Source organism: Mus caroli, unplaced genomic scaffold, assembly GCF_978045245.1.
Source record: "Mus caroli unplaced genomic scaffold, Mus_caroli_1 scaffold_8, whole genome shotgun sequence".
Taxonomy (NCBI): domain Eukaryota; kingdom Metazoa; phylum Chordata; class Mammalia; order Rodentia; family Muridae; genus Mus; species Mus caroli.
This window is the reverse complement of record NW_028227263.1, coordinates 99,785,075-99,793,776: the sequence shown is the minus strand read 5'-3', so window position 1 is coordinate 99,793,776 and position 8,702 is coordinate 99,785,075.

Genomic DNA, 8,702 nt, shown 5'->3' with positions numbered 1-8,702 from the left:
AGGGTTGTTTTGATTTGCATTTCCCTGATGATTAAGGATGTTGAACATTTTTTCAGGTGCTTCTCTGCCATTCGGTATTCCTCAGGTGAGAATTCTTTGTTCAGTTCTGAGCCCCATTTTTTAATGGGGTTATTTGACTTTCTGGAGTCCACCTTCTTGAGTTCTTTATATATATTGGATATTAGTCCCTTATCTGATTTAGGATAAGTGAAGATCCTTTCCCAATCTGTTGGTGGATTTTTTGTCTTATTGAAGGTGTCTTTAGCCTTGCAGAAGCTTTGCAGTTTCATGAGGTCCCACTTGTCAATTCTCGATCTTACAGCACAAGCCATTACTGTTCTATTCAAGAATTTTTCCCATGTGCCCATATCTTCAAGGCTTTTCCCCACTTTCTCCTCTATAAGTTTCAGTGTCTCTGGTTTTATGTGAAGTTCCTTGATCCACTTAGACTTGACCTTAGTACAAGGAGATAGGAATGGATCAATTCACATTCTTCTACATGTTAACAACCAGTTGTGCCAGCACCATTTGTTGAAAATGCTGTCTTTCTTCCACTGGATGTTTTTAGCTCCCTTATCGAAGATCAAGTGACCGTAGGTGTGTGGGTTCATTTCTGGGTCTTCAATTCTATTCCATTGGTCTATTTGTCTGTCACTATACCAGTACCATGCATTTTTTTTATCACAATTGCTCTGTATTAAAGCTTTAGGTCCGGCATGGTGATTCCACCAGAGGTTCTTTTATCCTTGAGAAGAGTTTTTGCTATCCTAGGTTTTTTGTTATTCCAGATGAATTTGCAGATTGCACTTTCTAATTCGTTGAAGAATTGAGTTGGAATTTTGATGGGGATTGCATTGAATCTGTAGATTGCTTTTGGCAAGATAGCCATTTTTACAATGTTGATCCTGCCAATCCATGAGCATGGGAGATCTTTCCATCTTCTGAGATCTTCTATAATTTCTTTCTTCAGACACTTGAAGTTTTTATTATACAGATCTTTCACTTCCTTAGTTAGAGTCATGCCAAGATATTTTATATTATTTGTGACTATTGAGAAGGGTGTTGTTTCCCTAATTTCTTTCTCAGCCTGTTTATTCTTTGTGTAGAGAAAGGCCATTGATTTGTTTGAGTTAATTTTATATCCAGCTACTTCACCGAAGCTGTTTAGAAGGCTTAGGAGTTCTCTGGTGGAATTTTTAGGGTCACTTATATATACTATCATATCATCTGCAAAAAGTGATATTTTGACTTCATCTTTTCCAATTTGTATCCCTTTGATCTCCTTTTGTTGTTGAATTGCTCTGGCTAGGACTTCAAGTACAATGTTGAATAGGTATGGAGAAAGTGGACAGCCTTGTCTAGTCCCTGATTTTAGAGGGATTGCTTCAAGCTTCTGACCATTTACTTTGATGTTGGCTACTGGTTTGCTGTAGATTGCTTTTATCATGTTTAGGTATGGGCCTTGAATTCCTGATCTTTCCAAGACTTTTATCATGAATGGGTGTTGGATCTTGTCAAATGCTTTTTCCACATCTAACGAGATGACCATGTGGTTTTTGTCTTTGAGTTTGTTTATATACTGGATTACGTTGATGGATTTCCGTATATTGAACCATCCCTGCAATCCTGGGATGAAACCTACTTGGTCAGGATGGATGATTGTTTTGATGTGTTCTTGGATTCGGTTAACAAGAACTTTATTGAGGATTTTTGCATCAATATTCATAAGGGATATTGGTCTGAAGTTTTCTATCTTTGTTGGGTCTTTTTGTGGTTTAGGTATCAGAGTAATTGTGGCTTCATAGAATGAGTTGGGTAGAGTACCTTCTGTTTCTATTTTGTGGAATAGTTTGTGAAGAACTGGGATTAGATCTTCTTTGAAGGTCTGATAGAACTCTGCACTAAACCCATCTGGTCCTGGGCTTTTTTTAGTTGGGAGACTATTAATGACTGCTTCTATTTCTTTGGGGGATATAGGGCTGTTTAGATCATTAACCTGATCTTGATTCAACTTTGGTACCTGGTATCTTTCTAGGAACTTCTCCATTTCATCCTGGTTCTCCATTTTTGTTGAGTATAGCCTTTGGTAGAAGGATGTGATTGTGTTTTGGATTTCTTCAGGATCTCTGGTTATGTCTCCTTTTTCATTTCTGATTTTGTTAAGTAGGATGCTTTCCCTGTGCCCTCTAGTGAGTCTGGCTAAGGGTTTATCTATCTTGTTGATTTTCTCAAAGAATCAGCTCCTTGATTGTTTGATTCTTTGAATAGTTTTTCTTGTTTCCACTTGGTTGATTTCGCCCCTGAGTTTGATTATTTCCTGCCGTCTACTCCTCTTGGGTGAATTTGCTTCCTTTTGTTCTAGTGCTTTTAGGTATGTTGTCAAGCTGCTATTGTGTGCTCTCTCTAGTTTCCTTTTGGAGGCACTCAGAGCTATGAGTTTTCCTCTTAGAAATGCTTTCATTGCATCCCATAAGTTTGGGTATGTTGTGGCTTCATTTTCATTGAAGTCTAAAAAGTCCTTAATTTCTTTCTTTATTTTTTCCTTGACCAAGGTATCATTGAGAAGAGTGTTGTTCAGTTTCCACGTGAAGGTTGGATTTCTATTATTTATTTTGTTATTGAAGAACAGCCTTAGTTCATGGTGATCTGATAGGATGCATGGGACAATTTCAATATTTTTGTATCTGTTGAGGCCTGTTTTGTGACCAATTATGTGGTCAATTTTGGAGAAGGTACCATGAGGTGCTGAGAAGAAGGTTTGTGTTTTAGGATAGAATGTCCTGTAGATATCTGCCAGATCCATTTGATTCATAATTTCTGTTAGTTTCACTGTGTCCCTGTTTAGTTTCTGTTTCCATGATCTGTCCATTGGTGAAAGTGGTGTGTTGAAGTCTCCCACTATTATTGTATGAGGTGCAATGTGTGCTTTGAGATTTACTAAAGTTTCTTTAATGAATGTGGCTGCCTTTGTATTTGGAGCATAGATATTCAGGATTGATAGTTCCTCTTGGAGGATTTTACCTTTGATGAGTATGAAGTGTCCCTCCCTGTCTTTTTTAATGACTTTGGGTTGGAAGTCAATCTTATCAGATATTAGAATGGCTACTCCAGCTTGTTTCTTCATACCATTTGCTTGGAAAATTGTTTTCCAGCCTTTCATTCTGAGGTAGTGTCTATCTTTTTCTCTGAGATGAGTTTCCTGTAAGCAGCAAAATGTTGGGTCTTGTTTGTGTAGCCAGTTTGTTAGTCTATGTCTTTTTATCGGGGAGTTGAGTCCATTGATATTAAGAGATATTAAGGAAAAGTAATTGTTGTTTCCTGTTATTTTTGTTGTTAAAGTTGGCATTCTGTTCTTGTGGCTGTCTTCTTTTAGGTTTGTTGAGGGATTACCTTCTTGTTGTTTCTAGGGCGTGGATCATGTCCTTGTATTGGTTTTTTTCTGTTATTATCCTTTGAAGGGCTGGATTCGTGGAGAGATAATGTGTGAATTTGGTTTTGTCGTGGAATACTTTGGTTTCTCCATCTATGTTAATTGAGAGTTTGGCTGGGTAAAGTAGCCTGGGCTGGAATTTGTGTTCTTTTAGTGTCTGTATAACATCTGTCCTGGATCTTCTGGCTTTCATAGTCTCTGGTGAAAAATCTGGTGTAATTCTGATAGGCTTGCCATTATATGTTACTTGGCCTTTTTCTCTTACTGCTTTTAGTATTCTATCTTTATTTAGTGCATTTGTTGTTCTGAATATTATGTGTCGGGAGGAATTTCTTTTCTGGTCCAGTCTATTTGGAGTTCTGTAAGCTTCTTGTATGTTCATGGGCATCTCTTTCTTTAGGTTTGGGAAGTTTTCTTCTATAATTTTGTTGAATATATTTGCTGGTCCTTTGAGTTGAAAATCTTCATTCTCATCTACTCCTATTATCTGTAGGTTTGGTCTTCTCATTTGTCCTGCATTTCCTGGATATTTTGAGTTAGGATCTTTTTGGATTTTGTATTTTCTTTGATTGTCATGCCGATGTTCTCTATGGAGTCTTCTGCACCTGAGATTCTTTCTTCCATCTCTTGTATTCTGTTGCTGATGCTCGTATCTATGGTTCCAGATTTCTTTCCTAGTGTTTCTATCTCCAGTGTTGCCTCAATTTGGGTTTTCTTCATTGTTTCTACTTCCCTTTTTAGGTCTTGGATGGTTTTATTCAATTCCATCACCTGTTTGGTCTAGTTTTCCTGCAATTCTTTAATGGATTTTTGTGCTTCCTCTTTAATGTCTTCTACCTGTTTAGCAGTGTTCTCCTGCAATTCTTTAAGGGATTTTTGTGCTTCCTCTTTAATGTCTTCTACCTGTTTAGCAGTGTTCTCCTGCAATTCTTTAAGGGATTTTTGTGCTTCCTCTTTAATGTCTTCTACCTGTTTACCAGTGTTCTTTTGTATTTCTTTAAGTGTGTTATTAAAGTCCTTCTTGATGTCCTCTACCATCATCGTGGGATATGCTTTTAGAACCGGGTCTAGCTTTTCCGGTGTGTTAGGGTGCCCTGGACTGGGTGAAGTTGGAGTGCTGGGTTCTGATGATGGTGAGTGGTCTTGGTTTCTGTTAGTAAGATTCTTACATTTACCTTTCGCCATCTGGTAATCTCTGGGATTAGTTGTTATTGTTGTCACTGTTTAAAGATTGGAGCAGACTCTATGTTCCACTCACCAGAAGTCTCAAAATCCTGTGGCGGGTGTCGTGGGTAGCTGGCGGGTGTCAGCAGACCCTGTGCTCTAGCTACCCAGGTGCTATTCAGACCGGAAGAGTCTTGTGGCCCTACTCAGGCCGGATTTCTGCCTCCCCAACCAAAGCAGTCTCAGGTCCCGCGTGATTGGACTGGAGCAGAAGCTGTGTTCCACTCACCAGAAGTCTCAAAATCCTGTGGCGGGTGTCGTGGGTAGCTGTGTAGCTGGTGGGTGTCAGCCAACTCTGCACTCTAGCTACCCAGGTGGTGGTCAGACCCGAAGAGGCTTGTGCTTGTTTTTGGTTTTTTTTTTTGGTTTTTCGAGACAGGGTTTCTCTGTATAGCCCTGGCTGTCCTGGAACTCACTTTGTAGACCAGGTTGGCCTCAAACTCAGAAATCCGCCTGCCTCTGCCTCCCGATTGCTGGGATTAAAGGCATGTGCCACCACGCCTGGCTCATAACTAATTTTGAAAGACATTATTTTTATTTTTACTTATGTGTATGTGCTTGTATCTCTGTATGTGCACTTGTGTGCAGGTCCCTGTGGAGGACAGAACTGGGCATTAGTCCTCTGAAGCTGGAGTTATAGTCAGTTGTGAGTTGCCTGATATGGGTACTAGAACCTAAATTCTTTGTACAGGCACTAAGCCTTCTGGTGCTGTATATTGGAACCAGGGTTCTTTGGAATTACTAACAGTACCAGAGCTCATGGTACCATTCAGCACAAACACTTGTAGGAAGAGCCTGACATTAAATCCCTACGTTGTATCATCATCATCATCAATCATCATCATCATCATCATCATCATCATTATTAATCATTAATTCTTTAATCCTTTTTTACTATCCAGACTTCATCCTCCTCCTGATCTGCCCCACTAAGTTATTTTATATTAGAGAGCTGGCAATCTGAGAAATCATTGTGTTAACGTACTAGAATGAAAACTTTTTTACACTCATTCATGAAGCAGGATTTGTAGGGAAGGAGAGAAGGACACTCAATCATTGTGGAGCTCAGTCTTGCAGCTCTGGCCAGGTAGACAGCCACATTTCTAAAACCTGTAAAATATGTGTTTTCTCATTATTATCCAGTATACGCTTCATTTGTTATCTGGATATTTGATCTTGAAAACTTCTAAGAATACTGAATTTAGTCATTATTTGCTAGTAGCACTCCATGCTCCTCCAGGCAATACCTGGGCTGGAGTTAACTAAGAAAAACCAAGGCACTCAGAACATTCACGTTAAGATATTAATAATGTATACTGGCTGGTTTCATGTCAACTTGACACAAGCTAGAGTCATAAGAGAGGAAGGAGCCTCAGGTGACAAAATGCCTCCATGAGATCCAGTTGTAAGGCATTTTCTCAATTAGTGATCTGTGAGGAGGACTTAGCCTATTGTGGGTGGTGCCATCCCTAGGCTTGTGGTCCTGGGTTCTATAAGAAAGCAGGCAGAGCAAGCCTTGAGGCACAAGCCAGTAAGTAGTGCCCTTACATGGCCTCTGCATCAGCTTCTACCTTCAGGTTCCTGCTATGCTTGAGTTCCTGTCCTGACTTCCTTTGGAGAAAAACAGCAACGTGAATGTGTAAACCAAACAAACCCTTTCCTCCCCAACTTGGCTTTTAGTCATGGTGTTTTGCCACAGCAATAGAAACCCTAACTAAGACAACATGTAAGGGTAGATTCCTTTGTACAATAAAGTACAAATGTCTTCCTGTAGTGTGGAATAGAAAAGTATCTTTTTCTATCATCCTGCATGGTTAGCATTAACTCTTCAATCATATGATCAGTTTTACATGGATGAAGACATCCCACTGCCATGAGTCTTATTGGCTGTTAACATAGCTTTTTAGTAGCAAAATAATTGTCTAACATGTATTTTGTATGTTGGAGCACACTATGTGCAAAACCAAAACATTACTATTAAAAGGATAAAGAGTAGGAGACTCAGGAAGGATTCCTTGAGTCCTGTCATGCTTAGGAGACAAGAGTCAAGAAAAGATCAAAACTGGAGAAACCCTCTCTTTTCTTTACATCAGACATACTTTTATGAATTATCTTATATCCTTCCCAGATATAAACAATTTTTAGAACATACTCTGAGAAATAGTGTCTTTGGCAGCCTAAATACTTACTCTTTTCAGGAAACAATGCCCCCTCTTTGTTTTTAGATCTAAATTTTGACGGCTAGGGGCTGCTATGCTCGACCTGATGTGAACATTCTCAAATTATGTTTGCACCTAACATATATGTCACAAATGGAATACCAATAAGAGCCAAGATTAAGGAGATACTCAGTTATTTCCATGTAACCATAACTACGTGGAAGAAACACGTCTCCTTACCTGCTCACATTTACTTGCTTTGGAAGGGTTAGCTTGAAAGTTTCTGTTTTTGTTGTTGGTTTTAGGTCTTGGTGCATATCTCAAGATGGGCTCAAGCTCTAACTTCTCCTGCTTTAGCTTCCCAAGTTCTGGCATTATAAGCATGCAACCACCATTTAGAGAATGAGTTCATTTTGGTTTTTCTAACTTCCCTCCTTGTCTCTGAATGCTCTTTTTGAAGATGTCACAGAGGAAACATCTGGTGTCTTGGTTTGGACTGTTCTTCATTCCTGGGCTGGGAACTGTTCTGGTTCATCTGACACCACAATGGGGTGTATGTAAATCACAGACATTAAGGAGTTAGTACCAATAACTCCATTTATGAGCAAACTTAAGCAACTAAGAAGTTGAAGAGTACTTAGTCAAGTCCATCTGGAGTTCATGGTAAATTTAATTCTGTCTGTCCCATGGGTGAAGTGCTAGCATCTAAAAAATTATAGTTTGTTAGAAGATAAACTTTGAAGTATGTCTGTAAACAACATTTGCTAGAATTCTGAGGAGCATTTATTCCTTTGAAGAATTGTGGAGCTAGCCAGTGCCTTCTCCCTCACCCTGGAGGATCCGAGGGAAAGAAATAGTAGTTCAGAAGTGGTGGCTGAAGAGGAGATTCACCTTTAGAATTCATGATAGCATACTGGACCCAGACAGTTTATATCTTTATTAAAAATAAACCCAATATATCTAAAACAATAAAGTCTAAGCAATGTTTCTAATGACATTTTATAATACTGCATCTATTAAGGGTTAATTTATAAATCTATATCAAAATGTGTGTGTGCTTGTGCATGTGTCTCAGAAGGACATTTTCTGTTGCAGCCAGAAAATTTAACTCTAATGAGTCAATGAACATAGAGATCTAGATTTAATATTGTCTTTTTATAAATAATACTAGTTTTGTATTGATAAGTTTGTAAATTTAGTATATTACATCAAATTAAATACTAAAATACCTCATATCACCATTCATAATAAAATTTATTATTTTTTATCAATGGGTAAGTGTTGAATGACAACTTTATCTTCCAATCTTAGTAATGCCAAAATTTATGTGCATTTCACATGGGTCAAAGCCTAGAAGGAATGCAAAAGTGTCTCTACATGAAAATCAGTCCTTTAGAGTTTCAAAAATCTTTTATGCATACATATTTTGTTTGCCTAGAAAAAAATTAGTTCAGAAATTTTCTGAGCATTTAAGAAATGGATATATATATATATATATATATATATATATATATATATATATATTTAAACAATATTTTTATTAGATATTTTCTTCATTTATATTTCAAATGCTATTCTGAAAGTCCTCTATACCCTCCCCCTGCCCTGCTTTCCAACCCATCAACTCCTGCTGGCCCTGGCATTCCACTGTACTGGGTTATATTAAAATGGATACTTTTAATAATATTCAATAGAATAAACCATTAAATGCACAGCATTATTTCTCTCTTTTGTAAACTTGTAGCAAGGTTTCTTTTTGGTCTATTTCCTGAACTGACATTTGAAAGCGAAGTTCTTGCATAAGCAGCTTTTCTATTTGTCCTAAAGTTTACAATCAACCCTTTAAAACATGCATTTCAATTAAAGCCTATGTAAAATAAGGAGATCTA